Raw genomic sequence first — 25,468 nt, forward strand, 5'->3', positions numbered from 1 at the left:
CGCATAGAAAAAAAAAACAACCAGCACGCTGATGCATGTACTTATTAAGGTAAAATGTATAAAAACATCGAAGTCCAAGAAAAGAGTACAAGTCGGCTCCTAGCTGAGCTATTGCCGGCTACAGAAAAGGCGATAATGTTTCAAAAATGAGCCCAGTGCGAGTAGGACTGACGCACTGAGGGTTCCGTACAAATTCAGTTATAGACTATGTGATCAAAAGTATCCGGGTACCTGGCTGGAAATGACAAGTTCGTGGTGCCCTCCATCGGTAATGCTGGAATTCAATACAGTGTTGGCCCACCCTTAGCCTTGATGATAGCTTCCACTCTCGCAGGCATACGTTGAGTCAGGTGCTGGAAGGTTTCTTGGTGAATGGCAGCCCATACTTCACGGAATGCTGCACTCAGGAGAGGTATTGACGTCAGTCGGTGAGGCCTGGCACGAAGTCGGCGCTCCAAAACACCTTAAAGGTGTTCTATAGGATTCAGGTCAGAACTCTGTGCAGGCCAGTCCATTACAGGGATGTTATTGTCGTGTAGTCACTCCGCCACATGCCGTGCATTATGAGCAGGTGCTCGATCGTGTTGAAAGATGCAGTCGCCATCCCCGAATTGTTCTTCAACAGTGGGAAGCAAGAAGGTGCTTAAAACATCAATATAGGTCTGTACTGTCATAGTGCCACACAAAACAAAAAGGGGTGAAAGCCCCTCCATAAAAAACACGACCACACCATAACACCAACACCTCCGAATTTTACTGTTGGCGCTACACACGCTGGCAGATGACGTTCACTGGGCATTCGCCACACTCACACCCTGCTATCGAATTGCCACGTTGTGTACCGTGATTTGTCACTCCAACAACGTTTCTTCACTGTTCAGTCGCCCAATGTTTACGCTCCTTACACCAAGCGAGGCGTCGTTTGGCATTTACCGGCGTGATGTTAGGTTATGAGCAGCCACTCGACCATGGAATCAAAGTTTTCTCAGCTCCCGCTTAACTGCCATAGTACTTGCAGCGGATCCTGATGCAGTTTGGAATTCCTGTGTGTTGGTCTGGATAAATATCTGCCTATTACACATTACAACCCTCTTCAACTGTCGGCAGTCTCTGTCAGTCAACAGACGAGGTCGGCCTTTACGCTTTTGTGCTGTACGTGTCCCTCCTCGTTTCCACTTCACTATCACATCGCGAACACTGGACCTAAGGATGTTTAGGAGTGTGGAGATCTCGCGCACAGACGCATGACACAAGTGTAACCCAATCACCTGAACACGTTCGAAGTCTGTGAGTTCCGCGGAGCACCCCATTCTTCTCTCCCATGATGTCTAATGACTACTGAGGTCGCTGATATGGAGTACCTGGCAGTAGGTGGCGTGGCAGCACAATGCATCTAATATGAAAAACGTATGTTTTGGAGGGTTTCCGGATACTTTTGATCACATAGTATATGTATACAGATTGTTCATGCGTCTCGGAAACAGAGAATCTCCACGATTTTTTTTTTTTTTTTTTTTTGCTCTGAGCACTATGGGACTTAATTTCTGAGGTCATCAGTCCCCTAGAAATTAGAACTTTTTAAACCTAACTAACCTAAGGACATCACACACATCCATGCCCGAGGCAGGATTCGAAACTGTGACCGCAGCGGTTGCGTGGTTCCAGACGGTAGCGCCTAGAACCGCTCGGCCACTCCGGCCGGCTCGATTTTTGTCTGTTATTGGTATCGAAACTGGCAAGATATCGGTCCCCAGAATTCCAAGACAGAGTCCGTACGGTAGTTCCTGAGACTGGCCTGGACACAGAAAAATAAGCGAGCAGGGGACATCAGTTTATATCTGTAAAGAGAAAAGATTTAATAAAATATTTTTATTTACTTACTAAAGGAAGACTCCACTTAATTTTTTTCTTTTTTTTTTTTTGCACGTAGTAATATTTTTCTGTGACGGGTAATAAATGAAACGTATGTTGTAATGACATTAAGGATCTTCTTATGTAATATAGCTACAGTTTAACGTTTTTCGGAATTTTTTCCCTTTACTTATACAGTGGAACCTAGCTTCTTTTCAGATTTCATGATTTTAGGTCAAAGAGAAGTACGGTGTATGTTTTGATGAGTGAGTTTGCGAGTATCAAAGTATGTGATATAAATAGCCGAATCTTTTAGCAGAGTTGACGTAAAAGCTCCAGTCTCTCACATCGCCGAGGGACCATGGACCTTAGTATGTGACATAAATGTGAAGTTGATACGCTTATGAGTTCCTGAGAAAAAGGAGTCTTAACAGACCGACAATCGGATAATAAATGACTAATAAAATACTTTTGGTGTGTGATATAATTACAAATTAGCAATTTTCGGATTTTTACTGTTACTTACACAGTGGAAAATTGCTTTCTGCTAAATTTCTTGATTCTAGGTCAACGGAGAGCATCCTACAAGTTTCGATGAGTTATTTATGAGTATCAAAATAAGTGACATAAATAGCCGTATATTTTGATTGCTTTGACTTAGAAGCTTAAACTTTTTACACTCAAAAGGACCGTACACTCTACTAAGTGATACGTCCATCTGTTCCTAAGAAAAAAAGTGTTCCTGACAGTCAGACAAACAGACACACAGATGGACAGAGAGACGAACAACAAAATGATCCCACAGAGGCTCCGTTTCTACCAGCTGAGGCACGAATCCTAAAAAGAACACGGCACTTTCTTTAAAAAGCTGAAGGACCATCATTGGAAAAAAGCTGATTGTGGGAGGAGAAAATGCGTCTGAATCGAAACATGTGTGCTTACGCTCCCACATACTATGTGAGCATTGGCTATGTGGCAAACTCAATAACAACAATCAGCTTGCTTAAAAATAAAAAATACGTCCGCAGTTACACAGAATAGATTCGCTGGTGTATAGCTCTTGGTGGTTGGAATAGAATAGCGTTAAATGACTTACGTAGTGAGTTAGCCGTTCATTGTCCTCGTGTACACTATCTCTTCAGCTTCTGCTCGTAACATCGGTGTGTTTACGTGAAATGTTGCTGTTGGGCTCCAATATGCTGCCGATTTTGGTTATTCCAATCCTGTCTCTGAACTGTTCTTTGTCTTGCCCTGTTATTCATAACGAATCTTACACCAGTTTTCTGTTGCTGCTGATGCCGCAGAAATTCTTATTTTATTCCACTTCACTGTCTCTTATTACTTCTAGACTGAGTCTCTGAATTTTAGTTTACCGTTTTACTTACATTCGTCCTTTCCTAGTACATTCAAATCCTTACATTGACAACCGAATGGAGAATTGTACATTTCTTTGGTGCGTTAATTTGTCGTGGACCTCCTCCTTGGTGGTTTCCTCTCAGAGATCGTTATGCGAGTATATTCTGGAATCTTTTGCTAATTAGAGATCCTCATGATAATTTTTCATTTGTAAGTACCGATGGCAGATTGAGGTTGACTAAAACTGGTAATTTCGGCTACTGTTTCTATGACGCCAGTATAGTGCAGATCGTGTGTCTAACACTTCACTATTTTGCTTGATGATGAAACAAAGTGTCCTATTATTGCTGCTTTGACGGTATGTAGTAGAGTATAAAAAAGAAATAAAAAAACAAAACAGCTTCATGTGTGTCACGAGTAGCAACTCACCGCAATGCATACCAATGACTCAGTCAAAGCGAACGCTTCACTGGAAAATAGCTGAATATAACGCCACCTTTAAACGTTGCGATTAGATTGCGTTGTTATGCGGGTTAGTCAGCGACAGGGTGAGACAACAAGGCATGTGTATGTGGGTCTACTACCTCAAACATATGCGCCATACGGGGCAGTCCCAGCTGGGACTACGAGCAACTATGGCAGGAGTAGGTTACTTATTGGAGGAAGTATCATCCGAGAAAACGCGAAAAAAAGAATACGAAAACGCCTTCTTATTTATGAGACCTTGCTTACAACTGAAATCATGCTTATGAAAAGATAATACAAACCTTTCACGCGAGAAACGCAAGCAGTCGTATATATACACTGGTGTCCAAAATTAAAGCAACAAACGCAAATTTTGCAAGGTTACGTTTATTTTGACACAAGATAATATAAACAGGTGATAGTAAACTAAAAACAATGTAAAGAATACAGAACGGAAACAACTGCAACACGCATAGAGGTACATACACTACTGGCCATTAAAATTGCTACACCACGAAGATGACGTGCTACAGACGCGAAATTTATCCGACAGAGCATTCACACAAGGTTGGCGCTGGTGGCGACACATACAACGTGCTGACATGAGGAAAGTATCCAACCGATTTCTCATACACAAACAGCAATTTACCGGCGTTGCCTGGTGAAACGTTGTTGTGATGCCTCGTGTAAGGAGGAGAAATGCGTACCATCACGTTTCCGACTTTGATAAAGGCTGGATTGCAGCCCATCGCGATTGCGGTTTATCGTATCGTGACATTGCGGCTCGCGTTGGTCGATATCCAATGACTGTTAGCAGAATATGGAATTGGTGGGTTCAGGAGGGTAGTACGGAACGCCGTGCTGGATCCCAACGACCTATTATCACTAGCAGTCGAGATGACAGGCATCTTATCCGCATGGATCTGTGTCGGTATGCCTGCCGGCTGTTGTCTATGCCCGACCACCCCTCTTACAAGTCCTTCTTTGCCGATTCTCTCGACCATCAGTATGGGTTGTATGTGTCTGCCCTGCTGCCCCCCGGAGTCCGCTTCCGTCGCCTGCTTCGACAATTGGATTTTGCCCTCCCTACCACCTTCAGAGAGGGTGAGAGCCCGACACCACCTTGGCTCCAGGCTCCGGTTCATATTTATCTCGACCTCAGCTCACTCCCGAAGGAGGGTACTCCGGCTGCAGTGTATTGCTCACGGTTTGTCGAACTTCGTGCTCAACTTGCCGGTCACACCTTTATTTACACCGATGGCTCCAAAACTGACGATGGTGTCGGCTGTGCCTTTGTCGTCGGGGCCGCCACCTTTAAATACCGGCTCCTCGACCAATGTTCCAGCTTTACGGCCGAGCTTTTTGCTCTCCATCAGGCCGTTCAGTATGCCCGCCGCCACCGCCATTCATCGTATGTACTCTGCTCTGACTCACTCAGTGCTCTTCAGAGTCTTGGAGCTCCCTATCCGGTCCATCCCTTGGTTCAACGGATACAGCAGTCCCTCCATTCTTTCGCTGATAATGGTTCTCCTGTCAGCTTTCTGTGGGTTCCCGGACATGCAGGAGTGCCTGGGAATGAGGCTGCGGATGCTGCAGCCAAGGCTGCAGTCCTCCTGCCTCGGCCAGCCTCCCATTGTGTCCCGTCATCTGCCGTTCGTGGGGATGTATGTAAGAGGCTTGTGTCGTTGTGGTGGGATGCTTGGTCATCCCTCCAAGGAAACAAGCTCTGGCCAGTAAAACCGCTTCCAACTGCTTGGACAACATCCTCCCGACCATCTCAGCGCGAGGAGGTCCTCCTGACCAGGTTGCGGATTGGGCATTGCCGGTTTAGCCACCGCTACCTGCTCTCTGGTGACCCAGCCCCGCAGTGCCCTTGTGGTCAGGCATTAACAGTGCGCCATGTTTTATTGTCGTGTCCCCGTTTTAGTCAATTTCGTGTTGTCCTGTCCCTGCCATCTACTTTACCGGATGTTTTAGCTGATGACGCTCGAGCAGCTGCTCGTCTTCTGCGTTTTATAACTTTAACTGGCTTGTCCAAAGACATTTAACCCTTTTACTTATTTTATCTGCATCTTTGTCAGGTCCTTCTGGTATCCCCCCCCATCCCCTTGAGTTTTACCGGATTCCATGTGCTCCAACAACAGGAGTGGGCGCTAATGACCTCAGCAGTTGAGCGCCCTTAAACCCAACCAAAAAAAAAAAAAAAAAAAATATCCGCATGGCTGTAACGGATTGTGCAGCCACCTCTCGATCCCAGGGTCAACACATGGGGACGTTTGCAAGACAACAGCCACCTGCACGAACAGTTCGCAGCAGCATGGACAGGTCTGCAGCAGCATGGACTATCAGCTCGGAGACCATGGCTGCAGTTACCCTTGACGCTGCATCAGAGATAGCAGCGCCTGCGATGGTGCACTCAACGACGAACCTGGGTGCACGAATGGGAAAACGTCATTTTTTCGGATGAATCTAGGTTCTGTTTGCAGCATCATGATGGTCGCATCCGTGTTTGGCGACATCGCGGTGAACGCACATTGGAAGCGTGTATTCGTCAAAAAAAAAATGGTTCAAATCGCTCTGAGCACTATGCGACTTAACTGCTGTGGTCATCAGTCCCCTAGAACTTAGAACTACTTAAACCTAACTAACCTAAGGACATTACACACATCCATGCCCGAGGCAGGATTCGAACCTGCGACCGTAGCAGTCACGCGGTTCCAGACTGTAGCACCTTTAACCGCTCGGTCACTCCGGCCGGCATGTATTCGTAATCGCCATACTGGACTGTCGCTCGGCGTGATGTTATGGGGTGCCATTGGTTACACGTCTCGGTCACCTCTTGTTCGCTTTGACGGCACTTTGAACAATGGACGTTACATTTCAGATGTGTTACGACCCGTGGCTCTACCCTTCATTCGGTCCCTGCAAAACCCTACATATCAGCAGGGTAATGCACAACCGCATGTTGCAGGTCCTGTATGGACCTTTCTGGATACAGAAAATGTTCGACTGCTGCCCTACCCAGCACGTTCTCCAGATCTCTCACCAAATGAAAACCTCTGGTCAATGGTGGCCGAGCAACTGGCTCGTCACAATACGCCAGTCACTACTCTTGATGAACTGTGGTATCGTGTTGAAGCTGCATGGGCAGCTGTACCTGTACTCAATGCCCAGGCGTATCAAGGCCGTTATTACGGCAAGAGGTGGTTGTTCTGGGTACTGATTTCTCAGGATCTATGCACCCAGATTACGTGAAAATATAATCACATTACAGTTCTAGTATAATATATTTGTCCAATGAATACCCGTTTAGCAATTTGAATGGCCAGTAGTGTATTTTGTGACAACTAGATAATGTGCTTGCTATGGGGTGTGACCACCTCCGGCAGCAATTCAGGCCTGACAACGACGGGGCGTGCTGTATATGAAGTCATCAGTCTCATGTTGAGGAAATAACGCCCGCTCTTCTTGCAGAGCTGCTCGCAAGTTCTTGGAGAGTGGTTGTTGGATGTAACACGCCTCCCTTGTGCCTGCGAGACATGATCTTTGCAATTAAGATCAGGAGAGCGAGCAGGCCTGGCATACGTGCAGTATCTTCCGTTTGCAAGATATCATCAACCACATGTGCTCTATGAGGTCGATGATTATCGTCCATTAATACGAAGTCTGGGCCCACAGCTCCACGCAACAAGCGCACACAAGGTCCCAAGATCTCGTCACGACACCTGACAGCAGTTAAACCTTGCTGATTCATCCACACACTCTCATGAAGAGGTGTCTAATTGGTCAACATAATCCCTGCCCAGACCATTAGGGATCCTCCTCGATATCGGTCTGTTTGCTCTACGTTTGGGACCCAAAATCGTGTTCCAGATGCAAATCCGTTGGGAATCAATCTCCAGACAAAATCAGGGTTCATCTGTGACAAGAGCGTTGGTCCGCTGTTCGAACGTCCTGATGGTATGTTGCAGACTCCGCTCTAGACGTCCTCTTCAGTGAAGACGGTTCAGAGGTATGCATACACCAGGTCTCCGACACTACACCACTCTGCCGAAGCCTTCTATACACTGTTTGCCTCAATACAACACATCCAGTGGATGCTGCGGGGGCAGATGCCAGTTGCCGCGCAACGTCTGACGTAACCATCATTATTTCGACAGGTGCATACACTGTCATTTGCAAGGTACAAATGGTGTGGTATTCCTGCAAGTCATTTGAAAAAGACTAAATTATTGTGCACGTTAATATATTTGCTACTTTGTACAGCCGTGTACCGCAAGTCTCTAGAGGAACGGAAGGTTCCAAATGATTGGAAAAGAGCACAGGTAGTCCCAGTCTTCAAGAAGGGTCATCGAGCAAATGCGAAAACCTATAGGCCTGCATCTCTGACGTCGATCTGTTGTAGAATTTTAGAACATGTTTTTTGCTCGCGTATCGTCATTTTTGGAAGCCCAGAATCTACTGTGTAGGAATCAACACGGATTCCGGAAACAGCGATCGTGTGAGACCCAACTCGCTTTATTCTTTCATGACACCCCGAAAATATTAGATACAGGCTCCCAGGTAGATGCCATTTTCCTTGACTTCCGGAAGGCGTTCGATACAGTTCCACACTGTCGGCTGATAAACAAAGTAAGATCCTACGGAATATCAGACCAGCTGTGTGGCTGGATTGAAGAGTTTTTAGCAAACAGAACACAGCATGTTGTTGTCAATGGAGAGACGTCTACAGACGTTAAAGTAACCTCTGGTATGCCACAGGAGAGTGTTACGGGACTATTGCTTTTCACAATATATATAAATGACCTAGTAGATAGTGTCGGACGTTCCATGCGGCTTTTCGCGGATGATGCTGTAGTATACAGAGAAGTTGCAGCATTAGAAAATTGCAGCGAAATGCAAGAAGATCTGCAGCGGATAGGCAGTTGGTGCAGGGAGTGGCAACTGACCCTTAACCTAGACAGATGTAATGTATTGCGAATACATAGAAAGAGGGATCCTTTATTGTATGATTATATGATAGCGGAACAAACACTGGTAGCAGTTACTTCTGTAAAATATCTGGGAGTATGTGTACGGAACGATTTGAAGTGGGCCGGCTGCGGTGGTCTCGCAGTTCTAGGCGCGCAGTCCGGAACCGTGCGACTGCTACGGTCGCAGGTTCGAATCCTGCCTCGGGCATGGATGTGTGTGATGTCCTTAGGTTAGTTAGGTTTAAGTAGTTCTAAGTTCTAGGGGACTGATGACCAAAGCAGTTGAGTCCCATAGTGCTCAGAGTCATTTGAAGTGGAATGATCATATAAAATTAATTGTTGGTAAGGCGGGTGCCAGGTTGAGATTCATTGAGAGAGTCCTTAGAAAATGTAGTCCATCAACAAAGGAGGTGGCTTACAAAACACTCGTTCGACCTATACTTGAGTATTTCTCGTCAGTGTGGGATCCGTACTAGGTCGGGTTGACAGAGGAGATAGAGAAAATCCAAAGAAGAGCGGCGCGTTTCGTCAGAGGGTTATTTGGTAACCGTGATAGCGTTACGGAGATGTTTAATAAACTCAAGTGGCAGACTCTGCAAGAGAGGCGCTCTGCATCGCGGTTTAGCTTGCTGTCCTGGTTTCGAGAGGGTGCTTTTCTGGATGAGGTATCGAATATATTGCTTCCCCCTACTTATATCTCACGATGAGATCACGAATGTAAAATTGGAGAGATTCGAGCGCGCTCGGAGGCCTTCCGGCAGTCGTTTTCCCTGCAAACCATACGCGACTGGAACAGGAAAGGGAGGTAATGACAGTGGCACGTAAAGTGCCCTGCGCCACAAACCGAATGAAATGGTATGGATTTTCAGTAGTGGGAAGTTAAATACTTACTTAAGTAAAAATTTACGTCGTTCTCCGACATGTATTATAAACATTATAACGCCTATTTGATGCACTTTATCTTCGGAGGACTGGCACCCAGCAACCAGAAAGATGGCTGATAAGGGAGGAGAGCTACTGCACCATTTGCCACCTAACATGGGTAAGCAGAGTAATATTTATAATTTAATCCTAGCTTTCGATCGGAAGTTCCGCTTCTAAAAGTTTCTTCCATACCCCTCAATACGTCTTCTGTATACAAGTAAAATATCAGAGGCGCTAATCTGCAACACAGACATCCCATTTCAATTACATATTTCTATACATATACTATTACTCTCCTGTGTCTGTGTGCGACCTCTATCGCTTTACAATTACTAACATTCATTCCATCTTACATTTTCGAATGCTACCTGTATTTTCTGGACATAAAATGAAGCTGTTCTTTTTCGTTACTAAGATTAAGGTCATCCATTGCAAACATTGCACTAGCATAACATTCTTCCAGATGTCATTACTAAGCATCTCTCAAGTACTATGAAATGCAGAAGGTGGCTTTGCAGTGGTGCGCTCTGGCACGGAGCCACAGAGTCCTGACGACTGAGTGGCCTTCCAGCGGAATGCTTCTCAACGCCACATTCTTCAGGTGCGGAAGCAGCACTCTTGAGGAACTTCCGTGCTCCACAACACACTCGCGGATATTGTGACGTCAACACAACGCTGCTGCTGTTCCAGCTGCAAGGAAGCCAGCAACATCTCTGTGCAGAAGTAGATGACCGTTCACGCGAATGCCGTGTGGCTACATTTCACGTTATAAAAACTCCAAGAAAACTTAGCATTCAGAAGTTGCACCGAGCCATTTAGTTTGCTCTCACGCATATTTCTTGTTTTGTACATGGCGCAGGTGTTTTACTACTCCAAAACACATGACGCTTTCGCTCTGTCTGTGGTTATGACAGAATTTCGACGACAGGTCAGAGATTCATTTTCCGAGCGTCAGTCTCTACGTATTCAAATATTGTAATTTTGATCTTTCTCCATCATGTTTTTAATTTTACTCTTATTCAAGTTCGTGTTATAAGCACTTTCCCTGGATTGTTTCCTGTCTCCTTATTTTTTCCTCTTTTATAGGTACCACGAAAGATCTGTAACTCAGAGTACAAGGGACATTCAACCGAAACTGGTTTAGAAAAATAATTTGTTGTGGGCCACCGTGAAGTTTTCTCGCTTCAACTGGCCATTAAAATTGCTACACCAAGAAGAAATGCAGATGATAAACGGGTATTCATTGGACAAATATATTATACTAGAAATAACATCTCATTACATTTTCACGCAATTTGGGTGCATAGATCCTGAGTAATCAGTACCCAGAACAACCACCTCTGGCCGTAATAACGGCCTTGATACGTCTGGGCACTGAGTCAAACAGAGCTTGGATGGCGTGTACAGGTACAGCTTCAACACGATACCACAGTTCATCAAGAGTAGTGACTGGCGTATTATGACGAGCCATTACTCGGCCACCATTGACCAGACGTTTTCAATGGGTGAGAGATCTGGAGAATTTGCTGGCCAGATCAGCAGTCGAACATTTTCTGTATCCAGAAAGGCCCGTAGGCACCTGCAACATGCGGTCGTGCATTATCCTGCTGAAATGTAGGGTTTCGCTGGAATCGAATGAAGGGTAGAGCCACGGGTCATAACACATCTGAAATGTAACGTCCACTGTTCAAAGTGCCGACAATGCGAACAAGAGGTGACCGAGACGTGTAACCAATGGCACCCCATACCATCACGCCGGGTGATAAGCCAGTATGGCGATGACGAATACACGCTTCCAATGTGCGTTCACCGCAATGTCGCCAAACACGGATGCGACCATCACGATGCTGTAAACAGAACCTGGATTCATCCGAAAAAATGACGTTTTCCCATTCGTGCACCCAGGTTCGTCGTTGAGTACACCATCGCAGGGGCTCCTGTGTGTGATGCAGCGTCAAGGGTAATCGCAGCCATGGTCTCCGAGCTGATAGTCCATGCTGCTGCAAACGTCGTCGAACTGTTCCTGCAGATGGTTGTTGTCTTGCAAACGTCCCCATTTGTTGACTCAGGGATCGAGACATGGCTGCACGATCCGTTACAGCCATGCGGATAAGATGCCTGTCATCTCGACTGCTAGTGATACGAGGCCTTTGGAATCCAGCACTACGTTCCTTATTACCCTCCTGAACCGACCGATTCCGTATTCTGCTAACAGCCATTGAATCTCGACCAACCCGAGCAGCAATGTCGCGATACAATAAACCGCAACCGCGATGGGCTACAATCCGACCTTTATCAAAGTCGGAAACGTGATGGTACGCATTTCTCCTCCTTACACGAGGCATCACAACAACGTTTCACCAGGCAACGCCGGTCAACTGCTGTTTGTGTATGAGAAATCGCTTGGAAACTTTCCTCATGTCAGCACGTTGTAGGTGTCGCCATCGGCGCCAACCTTGTGTGAATGCTCTGAAAAGCTTATCATTTGCATATCACAGCATCTTCTTCCTGTCGGTTAAATTACGCGTCTGTAGCACGTCATCTTTGTGGTGTAGCAATTTTAATGGCCAGTAGTGTAGTTACATGAAGTTTCGGTAGGTGACGGCGCCACACGTAGCCTTCAAAATGGTTCAAATGGCTGTGAGCACTATGCGACTTAACTTCTGAGGTCATCAGTCGCCTAGAACTTCGAACTAGTTAAACCTAACTAACCTAAGTACATCACACACATCCATGCCCGAGGCAGGATTCGAACGTGCGACCGTAGCGGTCGCTCGGTTCCAGACTGTAGCGCCTAGAACCGCACGGCTACTCCGGCCGGCGTAGCATTCAAAATGCCGCCTGTAATACAGCCGCGTTCGAAGAAGAGAGCTTTCATTAACTCTCTTTTAGGAGAAAACTGGAGCATTTCAGATATTCATATGCGCTTGCAGAATGTCTACGGAGACCTGGAAGTGAGCAGGAACACGGTGAGTTGTTGAACGAGGCGTCTGTCAACATTGCGACAAGGTCGCGCAAACCTGTCCTTTCTCCAGCCTACAGCTGTGACTCCTACAATGTTCGTACGTGAGGACACTCTCATTCGAGATGATCGACGGATCACAATAAGACATCTCTCTGCAGAACTGGCCGTCTCTGTTGGTAGTGTTGACACACTCGTCCAGCAGTTGGGGTATTCAGAAGTGTATATCCACTTGGATCTTTATTTTTTTATTTGTGGTAAGGACTATGGGACCAAACTGCTCAGATCATCGGTCCCTAGGCTTACGAACTACTTAACCTAACTTAAACTAACTTCCGACGGGTGGGAGCCGTGTGAACCGTGACAAGACGCCACTGGGTTCCTCGCCACCTAACGGAAGACCATAAAGAACAACAAAGAGCCATCTGCGCTGAATTGCTTCCGCGTTACGAGCCTGCTCTTGACAGTTTTCTGTCGATCATTATCATGGTCGATGAAACGCGGATTCATCACTTTGAAATGGAAACAAAACGACAACCCATGAATTGGCGCCATACCAACTCTCCTCCGACGAAAAAGTTCAAAGCCGCTCGCTCAGCCGGTAATCTCATGGCGACTGTCTTCTGGGACTCTGAAGGGATTATTCTGTTTTACGTTCTTTCTTATGGCGCAACTGAAAGCTTTCTACTTACGTTTCAGATCTAGAATTTAATAATAAAATGGAAAGGTATGTAAGTAGACTGTTTAGGTTTTTATGTAGGCAACGCCACGTAGCTCCCTGTATGAAAATCACTGTGTGCGGTCTGTGCCTAGTTTGCATTGTTGGAATATTTGGGCAGTTCGATGTGAACAGCGGGTAGCGTTGTGCAGTTGGAGGTGAGCCGCCAGCCGTGGTGGATGTGGGAAGAGACATGGCAGAGTTTTGAGAGTGGACGATCTGGACGTGTGTCCGTCTGAAAAACAAAATTTGTAAGACTGGATGTCATGAACTGATATATATATTATGACTTTTGAACACTATTAAGGTAAATACATTGTTTTTTTCTCTATCAAAATCTTTCTGTTGCTGACTATGCCTATCAGTAGTTAGTGCCTTCCGTAGTTAGAATCTTTTATTTAGCTGGCAGTATTGGCGCTCGCTGTATTGCAGTAGTTCGAGTAACGAAGATTTTTGTGAGGTAAGTGATTCATGAAAGGTATAGGTTATTGTTAGTCAGGGCGATTCTTTTGTAGGGATTATTGAAAGTCAGATTGCGTTGCGCTAAAAATATTGTGTGTCAGTTTAGTGATGATCAGAATAAGTAAAGAGAGAAATGTCTGAGTACGTTCAGTTTTGCTCAGCTGTTTGAAAATGAAATAACGTAAGAGGTTTACCAGCACAGTAATTCATAAAATTTTCTAAGGGGATGCTTCAGGTACTGTTAATCAGAACTCTGGGAGAAGCTCTGATCTAAATGACAATAGATTTATCAAGCCTTAACATCACAAGACAAAAAAAGACTGAACATTTTTATTTGACAAACGCTTTCACTGACATGGGGTCTATGGTGGCCAAAGTGATCAGCTGGGGATCGACACACGGCACTAACCGGAACACAAATCTTTTTATCTGACTTCATACACGTGAATCCGGGTTATGACAAAAAAACTGTGGCAACATCAAGCATCTATATTCCACCATTGCAAAAAGAAAAATATGGTTCAAAAGAACAGGGTGCTAAGAAACATATATTGGAACCCTACGTCGTAGCAGCGAAGACCTTAGCCTCCTGCTGGTCAGGTCGGCACACCACGATGCGTTCGGCGGCTGAAGTCATGGACGGCCACAATCTGTTATTAATGGTGCGAGTCCAAAAAATGGAAGTACACTGTCTCGCGTTCAGTTAATTCGGAACACAGGTACTTTCCTGTGAGCCTCTGAAGCCCCGGTGGATTCCAGTGTGCAGTTGGACCTGTTTGCTGGTCTGCCAAACCAATTTTACTCTGTGCCACGACTATGCATCACGGAATACGTCAAAGTCAAGACAAATAAGTACACCCACGCATCACTCGTTGTATGCGTGATGCTAGAAGCAGTAGTTCTGACTGTTCAGGAGGCGACTGGCACAGGCTCTAAGTTGCACACTAGCAAAGGATGCAAGTCTTTCCGTTTAGGTAGAGACCTGCAGTTCTTTACTAGCAAAGCGCCAGTACAAGAGTGACGTCTCTTCTCTCTGTCTGCGTCCTCCTCAGCTCGGTGGCAAAGCACATTTACATCTTACACTTCCCCCACTTTAGCACAAGCCAATCTCGAGCTGTAGCACAGCATTCGGAGCTCGGAGAGGGGCCCTTGCTCTGCATACACCGATTTGACCAATCAGAGACTTTAAAGTCAATTGGGAGAAAAGGAGAAAAGATTCACCTTCACAGCCTCTTTCCTGCGTCTTTACGGCGTGTCTTTTGCTAACAACGTGACCAGGATCGAACCACACCCCTCCATAAAAAGCTTGTTATATCCCCTGTTGCGTCCATTTCAAAGTTTTCAAAGAACGGCCACAAACTCACTAAATGCCTTGTGCTTTCACGAATATATTTTGTAACAGTGTCTGTATGTCTGGGCCCCAGTGTCCTACCCCACGGAAATTCGCAGATCGCTCACAGTTGTTTTGTCGGCCTTCTGCCTAACAAGGGCCCAACCTCTGCTTCATTGCCAGTCTACTAAGCGCTGGCCATTGCAGCGGCGACTTCTCGGCGCTAGTCAGTCTACCTGGATGCGGCTGCCTCCCGACTGGCGCCAACTTAAGTGCCTGCACATTGAGGCCGCAGAACTCGGCCGTCCGGAAATGTTTCCACCCAGGTTTCACTGAAAAAACGCGCTTCCCTCAGCCCACAAGCGCCAGGCTCTTTTACTGCAGTTGTTTAAATCGGCACCCTGTTCCTTTGAACACAGGTAAAGCTTACTGTTATTCCTTCCATAGAGCATGCAAGCAAGAGTTTTAACTACCCTCCAACATTTCATCAAGATGTATGAAGTCAAATTGCAAGAAAGATCGTATTCCCTAAGAACATGAAGCAGCATAATATCAAATCAGAAGTGAGAGTAACCTGAAATCTCTCACAACGATCAACTCGGAAGTGTATTATGCTTCAGTGTATTATACTGCAGTGTATTATACCTCAGCGTGTTTCTCACCAAAAAAGTAGTAACGAATTTTTCCTTCGGCATGACAACCCAATATCTGACAAAACTCTGCGCATCTAAGAGGAGCTCACAGAACTAAATTGGACTGTTCTTCCTCATTCCCCGCTTATCCTGGATCTCGCACGTTCCGGATTGCATCTACTTGGCCCAGTGAAGGATGCACTCCGCGGGGAGCAATGAGTGTATGGTGGGGAACAGCAAGACGTTGGCTCCGTTGACCGTAGAGTGGTTCCAGCATACAGGTCCTCCCAGTTAGGTGGCATAAGTCCATGGAATTGAATGGCTATTATGGTGAAAAATAGGGTTTTGTAGCCAAAGAGTGTGGAATAATATGGTGTATTGAAATCCTGAATAAAATCAACCTGCTTTCAGAAAAAAAATGTGTTGCACTACAAACTAAACGACCCTCGTGTGATATACCAGTGAGAGTCACAAACATCCATCGCCGAGACGTATAAGGCAGGCTAGTGCATTAACTTTTGACGCACACGAAGACCAAACTATCGGGGATGATGTGGGAGGTGGACGGGAGCCGGGGAAAGAGGGGAGGGAGGGAGCCGTAGTTCTGCTGCAGGAGGGCACAACTGGTGAAAGGGATGCGGCCCGCTAATTTGTCATTCAGTTTATATTCAGAAAATACCATATTCTTTGTCAGAAACTACAGAGAAAGGGTAATACCAAGTATGCGGCTTCCTTTGTTATTACGTAATTTTAAAACTTAATTTTTGGTTTGCACATGTTATTATATCCAAATGACATTCTACGAAAATAATAAATCTTCTTTCGTCAAAATTTCTTATCCACTTACAAGAAATTAATAGAACCTGTAGTAGTTTCTCTTAGTCAAGCAAGAAGACCCAACGAGACCTACCTCACGGCCTGTTCTGGTTCTCCATCGGCATCCACAGCAATTGACTATTAGGATTATGACCGTAAAACCCCATTTCATATTACCATATGTAAGACTTAGCTACATCTAAATCACAGGAACAAATACTTCATGATACCGAAGGGTTGGTTGCAGTCCGATAATTATGTATGTCACATGGTTAGTGTCTCTGGTTGCTAACCTGACGACGAGAATCTGATTCCCTGTGATCACTTACGGCTTTTCTGCGACTGGAAGTTATGGAGCTGAGTATTCGCAATCTCAAGTGACCAAATAGGTTGTTGGAATAAATAAGGAACAACAAAGACCTAAACGACTATCCAGAGAGTTTCAGTGGCGTCGGGCGAATTTAGCCTCGCGGCCGAATCGTTATGTACGTACTCTTGTTATTGGTGACAGTTGGAGCGATACTAGCGCCTCAAGCGGAGAGAAAGCTGTTCGTTTCTTAACGTCGTAAGCGACCATTACGCAACATACGAATACTGTTTGTTTTTAATTATCTTTTATATAATTTACCAAATATTTTCATTATACAATATCAAGAGAAGTGAATACTCCTAAAATAAACCCTAAGACCGCCCAAACTCGTGAAAGAAATTGCGTAAGCTACAACTTATTCGTGAAAAAATATTTTCTAAATTTTTTTCCGTATTTCCATCTTGCCCCGAGTTTTCACTTCAACAGCATTCTGATCTGCTAAACAACAAATCAGGAGCGTTTTTTATGAACCTGGATTCAATTTTTTTTTTTTCAAATGTGGTTGTCTTTCTTTAATCATTACAACGCGGAAACGCTGTAACAAATAGCCCGGACCGGCGGCCATTTGTACTGCCATTCTAACATCTGTCTTACTGTAGGTACATTACATTATATTAAGCAAGGCTTGAATAACGAACCGGAGCTGGTGCCCAAGCAAGTTGCGCGGCCTGATTAATTCTTTGTGCAAAAGATTTTAATTGGGCTGAAATTAATGCTCAGCTAATTGCACCATTTGTACGTGCAAGAACAGTCATCAGACTGGAACGAGACTGATGGTTCAAATTGGTCTACCGAAGTGTCGCATCTCGTTTAAGATAAATTTTAACCGTTAGAAATAATTTTGCTTCGTTTGAATTTTACGTACAAAAAACAGGTTTTTCTGGGAGGTTTTGAAGCGTCCCACTTCCATATTTTAAACTTGTACGAATCGCTTCACACTCTGGATGAGGGTAGATAAATAGTGGCAAAACGAAATTTTTTCATCGAATAATCTTGTTCCGCTGTCGAGATATGATGCTTTAAAGTCGAGCTAAACGCAGTATGTAAAATTCGCTCTAAAATTCGCTCTGTCGTGAACTGAATGCGCGAAAACGGATTAAAATGAATCAAATAAATAGAAAATGCGTTCTTGCGATAAAATGGAAAACTCGCTTTCAAAAATCTAGCTTCATTCTGATTTTACGCAGAAAAAACTGGTGTTTTGTCTGTTTTTTTACGCACCACTTCTTTGTTTCAAACTTTTGCGAATCGGTACAAATTTTGTATGAAGGTAGGCAAATACGCGTCACTAATGCTCGTCCTTTTTTTTGGTGAAAGCTTTGGTCGTTGCCACATCAGTCGTCGCCTGGGTCAAAAATCTACATCCATTGCCAAGTTATGGAGGTCTAATTCCAAAATTGTTACAGCGTAAAAGTTGGGAACCAGAATGAAAAATGCTCCTATTATAGCACAAAAAAGGTGAATATGTCCGGGACAGAGTTAGGGATAGAAAGTAAGGGAACTACCTTTTAGATATATCTGGCAGCTTCAAAGACGTTTAAATCAAAACATCTTGACATATTCGCGCTATTTTACGAGGTAACCCTACTTTCCCAGCGCAATAAGCTCTCGTAGGAGCAAGCCGTTGACACATCTGCATCTTGCACTTTACAGACTGAAGTCCCTGATCCTGCAGCCGAACTCCAGAAGATTCACGAGCCATGGTGAGCAATAGACAGTATCACATGGGCGAAGAGAATACATGTAACAGCTAAAAAGAGTTTTTCTGAGTGGATAAATTTTCTGTGGGTGTGTTTGTTCCTGAGGTGACACTAAAAAGTTTTTTGGTTTCTGGGCGTGGGCGGTCGATTTTTTCCGCGAAGGGACCATTTCTCCCCCAAATTCACTCCCTGATACATGTGTGGTGAAGAGAGTAAACACAAATTTGTGTGCTTCTAGAGAGTGGGATGCATCTACAATAGGAAGTATCCGAGAATGTAGGTGCATGTGAAATAGGAACTATCCCAGAATGGGGCATGCATCCTAAACTTTAATGACACGTGCCGTTTTGAATGAAAAGTTGGCATGTGCCATGTTATACTTCATGACATCGTGTATCATGTTACTTAAGTTGACATGATGCATTTTATTACATGACATGGATACCAATACTAACAAGTAAAGGATATTGAATATTTCAAGATGTTTTGATTAATATGTCTCTGCCACTAGACAAGTCGAAAAGCTAGTTCCCTTTTTCTACATCCCTGACTCTGCCCAGGACACATTGGCCTTTTTATGCTAGGATAGGAGCATTTTTCATTCTGGTTAGTTTCTATGATATTTCAGTGGCTTTCTGTTCTTATTATGATGGGCACTATCCTTGTCACATAACAATTTTGAACATAATCCTACATTTCACTCGACTTTCCTACATATGAATAGGTTTATTTAATCTAACTAAGCCAACCGCGGTGGCCGTGCGGTTCTAGGCGCTGCAGTCCGGAACCGCGGGACTGCTACGGTCGTAGGTTCGAATCCTGCCTCGGGCATGGATGTGTGTGATGTCCTTAGGTTAGTTAGGTTTAATTAGCTCTAAGTTCTAGGGGACTGATGACCTAAGATGTTAAGTCCAATTGTGCTCAGAGCCATTAATCTAACTAATTAATTTTGGAGATTCTGATTGTTTGAGGGTCTGACTCAGTCAGAATAGAAGCTTTCGAAATGTGGTGCTACAGAAGAATGCTGAAGATTAGATGGGTAGATCACATAACTAATGAGGAGGTATTGAACAGAATTGAGGAGAAGAGGAGCTTGTGGCACAACTTGACTAGAAGAAGGGATCGGTTGGTAGGACATGTTCTGAGACATCGAGGGATCACCAATTTAGTATTGGAGGGCAGCGTGGAGGGTAAAAATCGTAGAGGGAGACCAAGAGATGAATACACTAAGCAGATTCAGAAGGATGTAGGCTGCAGTAGTTATTGGGAGATGAAGGAAGTTGCACATGATAGAGTAGCATGGAGAGCTGCATCAAACCAGTCTCAGGACTGAAGACCACAACAACAACGACTCAGTCCGATTGCTTTTGACATTTTATTATCACGGCTGCATAATATATCTCTTTTTGAGCCGCAACTGATATGGCGTTCGTGAACTGGTTTGGCTCGAAGTGTAGCAAACAAAACTTCACGTTATTACGTAGCAACACGAAGTCCTTCTGCTGTTTACTAACTATTTCATACTCCGAAAAACAAACGTTAACGTTTAGTAAATATGTGTACCTTACACGAGAATCAAAAATGAATAGCCCTGTAACACAATGTTTTACCTCTCAGGAGCTCTAACGAGTGACAAATGTCACAATCTACGATTATGCTGCAAGCTGAAGACATGAGTTAAAATATGTGCCACGGCTTGGACATGAACTTAGAGTTTTTTGTTACTAAGCAGAAATGCAGAACATTACATCATCGCACCACTATGGACAACGCTGCTGCACAAACTACATAAGTCGAATGCCCTCGACAACACAAATTCATATCTTCAGCTTATTTTCCCTCTAACCTGTCACTAGTGCCAGGGCTCTTCAGCATAGGAATAGCACCCCAGCGTTGGAAGAAATTGGAAAGTCCTGTACCACAAGTGGTCGTATAGATCTTATGATTACATTTTCTGTGAGACATTTAAGTCTCATCTTTATCTGCGACAATGCTGGAAGCTGAAGAAATGGATTAAAAGTTCTGTCACACCATGTGGGGCGACGGGTGGATATTTATTGTTGTTATTCAATAAAAATGTTTTGTTTGTAGAAAAGATGAATTCCTTGCCGTTTTAACCATATGTGGGGCGGCGAGTGGAATTAATTGTTATATAAATGTTCTTATTATTTATGCTGTCTTTTGCTGTTCTCAACACTGGCTCTCTAACTACAATATTGGCAACCAGAAAGTGATCAGCAAAACGTGAAGCCTGTAATTAGAATTCCTAGTGCCCACTTCATCTGAGAAATACACTTATAGCTACAACTTATAGCTCTGAGAAATTAGAAGATTGTCTGGGATTCATAATCAAAAACGATTTTGATTAAAAATAGTTCAGTATATTCTGAAAGTCACAGATGAAAAAATAGAAAAATCCACACAATCTGACTAACAGAGCAGTTCAGAGTCTAATGCGCTGATGCAACTATAACTGTCCAAATTAAATGTTTAAGTGAATGCTCGCCATAATTTGATGATTAGGTTCATCAAACGCCACGCTAAATAATGGTAGAATGTCTGTCCCGCGACGGCATGTGAAAATACGACATACGCAAACTGAAGATAGATAATTAAAGTCATCCCAGAATTAACACTTCACTCGAAAATGATTTCATGGTTACGCGTATCCCGAGTAACTTAATACGGCATCCGAGGCTGTTTATGGCAATGATACCGACGCAACGCAACCCCCGACACAGATGGTGTGCTATTCAGCGTCTGGAGAGAACTGGGGCCTTGCTTCCTCGCGCAGCGTTCTTATAAATAAAGCCGCGGTGCGGACGCCTAAGGGAACGCCTGATCAAATCGGTTCTACCGACTAGCCGCTGGGCTAGTAATGCACCACATTAAGTTATTGAATAAATCATAGCTTCTTTTGGTGATGGCCGATGAAGCTCTCAATTGAAATGTGCATTCAACACACAGGTAAGTAATCATAATAAAAGATTAACGTGGCTAAGTTAAATATTTTGGGCGAGAGAATTAATTTAATTACACTGCACGCAGTAGACGAGCTCTGAACTTGCCCTTTCGAGATACGCTATCGCTACAGTTTTATAGTTATTCATTTGAAACTTCTCACATGTTTATGGTTATAGGGATCTCCATTCTACTTAAATATAAACAGACTAGCCTCATTTATTAGCCTACTTAATCCATCTTGCATCCTTAATTTTTAAGACAAAAACCAGGAAATTATGAATTTCAACTAAAATCTTAATTTGTGAGATCCAACGTACTGTTTCTATTAAATTATTATGGAAAAGGAATCTAAATATAAATTTTTAAATCTCTAGCTCTTTTCTGTTACGCCAATGATTTTTACAGAAAAACGTCCAAATTTCGAAAATGGTTAAAGTTATCGAACTGATATTCAACATATTACTCCTGACATGCTAGAAACATTTTAGGTTATTTACTTGATTTTTAAAGTATTGCGCAACATTTATGACGTCAGAGCTAGTTACAGTGGACTGGCTGGCACACAATGGAAAGACTGATGTGAATTTATTACGGCGTGAGTAGGCTGCTTCCCTACAACCAGGGACTCGATTATTGAGTCATCAGCATTATCGCAAATATCTCGTGAAAAATTTAGTTATGAGATCTGAATGTCATAGCGTTTTTCATTAATTTTATTATTGGCGCAATTTAATATATATTCTCCCTCTTGCAGGAACCAAGTTACAGAGCTACGGTCGCAGGTTCGAATCCTGCCTCGGGCATGGATGTGTGTGATGTCCTTAGGTTAGTTAGGTTTAAGTAGTTCTGAGTTCTAGGGGACTGATGACCACAGCTGTTAAGTCCCATAGTGCTCGGAGCCATTTGAACCAAGTTACAGACCAGTTGGGTTGGGTTGTTTGGGGAAGGAGACCAGACAGCGAGGTCATCGGTCTCATCGGATTCGGGGTAGGATGGGGAAGGAAGTCGGCCGTGCCCTTTCAAAGGAACCATCCCGGCATTTGCCTGGAGCGATTTAGGGAAATCACAGAAAACCTAAATCAGGATGGCCGGACACGGGATTGAACCGTCGTCCTCCCGAATGCTACAGATCAGTATGAATGAAACTACTCATGTTCATCGGATATTGTAACTAACATAATAGTGTATAGGCCACATGACGTGCTGTTCTCACACTATGTAACAAAAGTGAGCAGGAGCGTTGCGGCTGAGATGTTACTGAGGTCATGTGAACTTTTGAATGTTTCTCACACCGTACTGAGGCGTTCTAACATTCTGCGTGGTGTATGTTTGTTCTACATCGTGTCTCCCTACCACTTTCGCGCAACGACGCTCTGAGCGTGATTTTTAGGGAATTGACTAGTTTGACCCTGGGACCTGTTGCTGGTAAGGAGACGCCAGACCACACATGACATGTGGAGTTCAGAAGAGTTCAGTGAGACTAGCGACGATATAACCAAATACTTAATGATTTCAGCGTCAGCTCCACTGCACTCCCTGTAAAAGAATCTTAATACTAACTAAATTTAGTGGAAGGGGTTCAAGGCTTTCCTATTTTTAGTTACCTGGTAAAATAACGTCGAAAAAGCAGTTAAATTTACCATTGGAAATTTTATTCTACTCACAAAACATTGTTTATAAATTGCACTATTGATAAAAGGAGATGTTTTAATACAGGATGGTAAAAACCAACTGCGTTCAACAAAAATGTGAAAGAATATTCCCTGAATGGGTTTCCAAGTTCTACAATGGATCGAAGGATGACCTATGCCATATCACATCTATAATCTAGGTTTATATTAAGTTTCACAAAAGAGAAAACTATCAAAATGGTCTACAGTGACCCTCAATTATCTTTAATTACTTATCTAACTTGTCGTAAATTACAGTGGCTGATGTGGCTTCTCAATAACTACATAACAGAAAAATCATCGCGTTTCAGATTTTTACTTCAAGTGGCAAATGTGAACACCATGAGCTTTAATTGACGATCGACACTAGTTTTACGCAAAAAGGGGGTGTAACAGATGAGACTTCTGCAGTTCTGAGTGAAGCTTTATGCGCTGTTATGCGGCATCGCGTGCGTTCATTACCTTATCGGTGTTCGTCAGGAGGCGGCGGTCAGCACAGCTCCGCTCACCTCACTGTCTCGGAAGTAACTCTCTCCTAACTTCTCCTTACTACAATTTACCGAAGGTGGTTTAAACAAACTATCTGGCTGTGTTTTCATCTGACCAATCAGGGTCTCAATGTTAACCTTAAGCTCCACCTACAAAAATTCTGTCTATCCAATGAGAAACGTTATACTTTTCGTGGTGGGGCAATGTTTTTCAAGTTTGCAACGTAACAGACGCGAAAAAGGTTCACACTAAAACTTGCAGCTGATGTGGTCCTTTTAGTGTTATCATAAGATCTATACTGTTCTTCTGGAGGGCTCTATCTTTTAACATGGGCTAGGGGGTGGTCCTGACGTAACAGAGACGCGAAAAAGTCTCGTACTAAAACTTGCGGCTGGGGTGTTCCTAGTGGTTAGCTGGCGACGTGGGTGTCCGTCCCTTATCGTAGGGCCTTCCAGCTTCACATGGTTCTGTTCTCAGCTTGTGTTCTGTTTTCTCCTGTCGGAACTGCGTCTGTCTCATGGTGGGAAGGTATGACATGCATTTAGGCGTTCTTGTGTTAGTCTGTGGTATTCCATTTGCTCACTCGTTACTTGTATTAGTTTGGTTAATTTAATGTCATGATCTATTCGGAGCTATGTGATATACTACGGGATTTGCTCATCATGTCAGGGTTTTCATGGAAGGTGTTGGATTTGCCTGACACCTTGCATATCACCACCATTCGAACTTAATTTTTGAACTGAAGTTAGGCAATGATTAAATCGTCTAAGCCAGTCAAAAATTATTTTGTTATCTAAATTTTGTTGCCTACTGTTCAGCCACGTTATTCTGTTCTATGCTAGTTTGTATTACTAATTTATATTTTTATATTCTTACATATTATTGTCAAAAATATGTTTATATTGACAAGGGAAGAATATTTTTATCCTATTATAATTATTATTTTTTAATTATTTTCTTTCTTTATTTAATTGTGAAGTTTTTTTTAAGAAGTTTGTTATCGAAAGTGAGGAGTCTATCACATCGATTTTCTTACAAATATATTTTTTCATAAATGTAGTAATTAAGTAAAATCTATTCCTAACACATTTTCTAAGTATCATGTACAAGTAAAATGTTTTTGTTTCTAGACATTCATTTCAACATCGTTACACTAACAAATAAGAATTATTTCCAAGAATTGCTTTGACAAAGAAATATACATACACAAGTATTGAGATGTTATCCTAACAAATTGTACAAATGTTAAGAAAGAAAGGAAAACATCCAACAAGGTAATTTTGTATTCTTTGTTTTTATAAGGAGAAAATAAGTAAAATATAGTTATTCTTTTATTTTTATGAGTAGAAATTAGTGGCATACAGTTTTAGTGTTTGTTATGCCTTACTTTTGTTCTTTATATGCTGCCCATTTCAGAAGTAATGACTTATTTTTATCGATAGTCTATTTTTTTACTTAAGTCCATAGTCAATGACTGTTATTTTGTAGTTTATTAGCTGTCTGGTGTACTTAACTTCTTTAGTTTTTCACACATTTCTTTTGCACAATTCCTACATCACATAATTTGATTTCACATGTTCACACAATCCTATGAATGTTTACGCATGAGGTTGGCGAATGTTTTTTGCATGAAGGTGATAGGCTTAAGCGAGACAGATGTGGGCAAGTATTTGATGTACAGCTTCGTTCGTCGTTCCTTGTTGGCTTTGCAAGTGTGTGTTGCTGTTGTGGAGGTCCCATAATGGAATGGAGCTGTGCGTGCAGAATCTCGTGGTTTACTGGCTTT

Source organism: Schistocerca americana, chromosome 1 (assembly GCF_021461395.2).
Source record: "Schistocerca americana isolate TAMUIC-IGC-003095 chromosome 1, iqSchAmer2.1, whole genome shotgun sequence".
NCBI classification, from domain to species: Eukaryota; Metazoa; Arthropoda; class Insecta; order Orthoptera; family Acrididae; genus Schistocerca; species Schistocerca americana.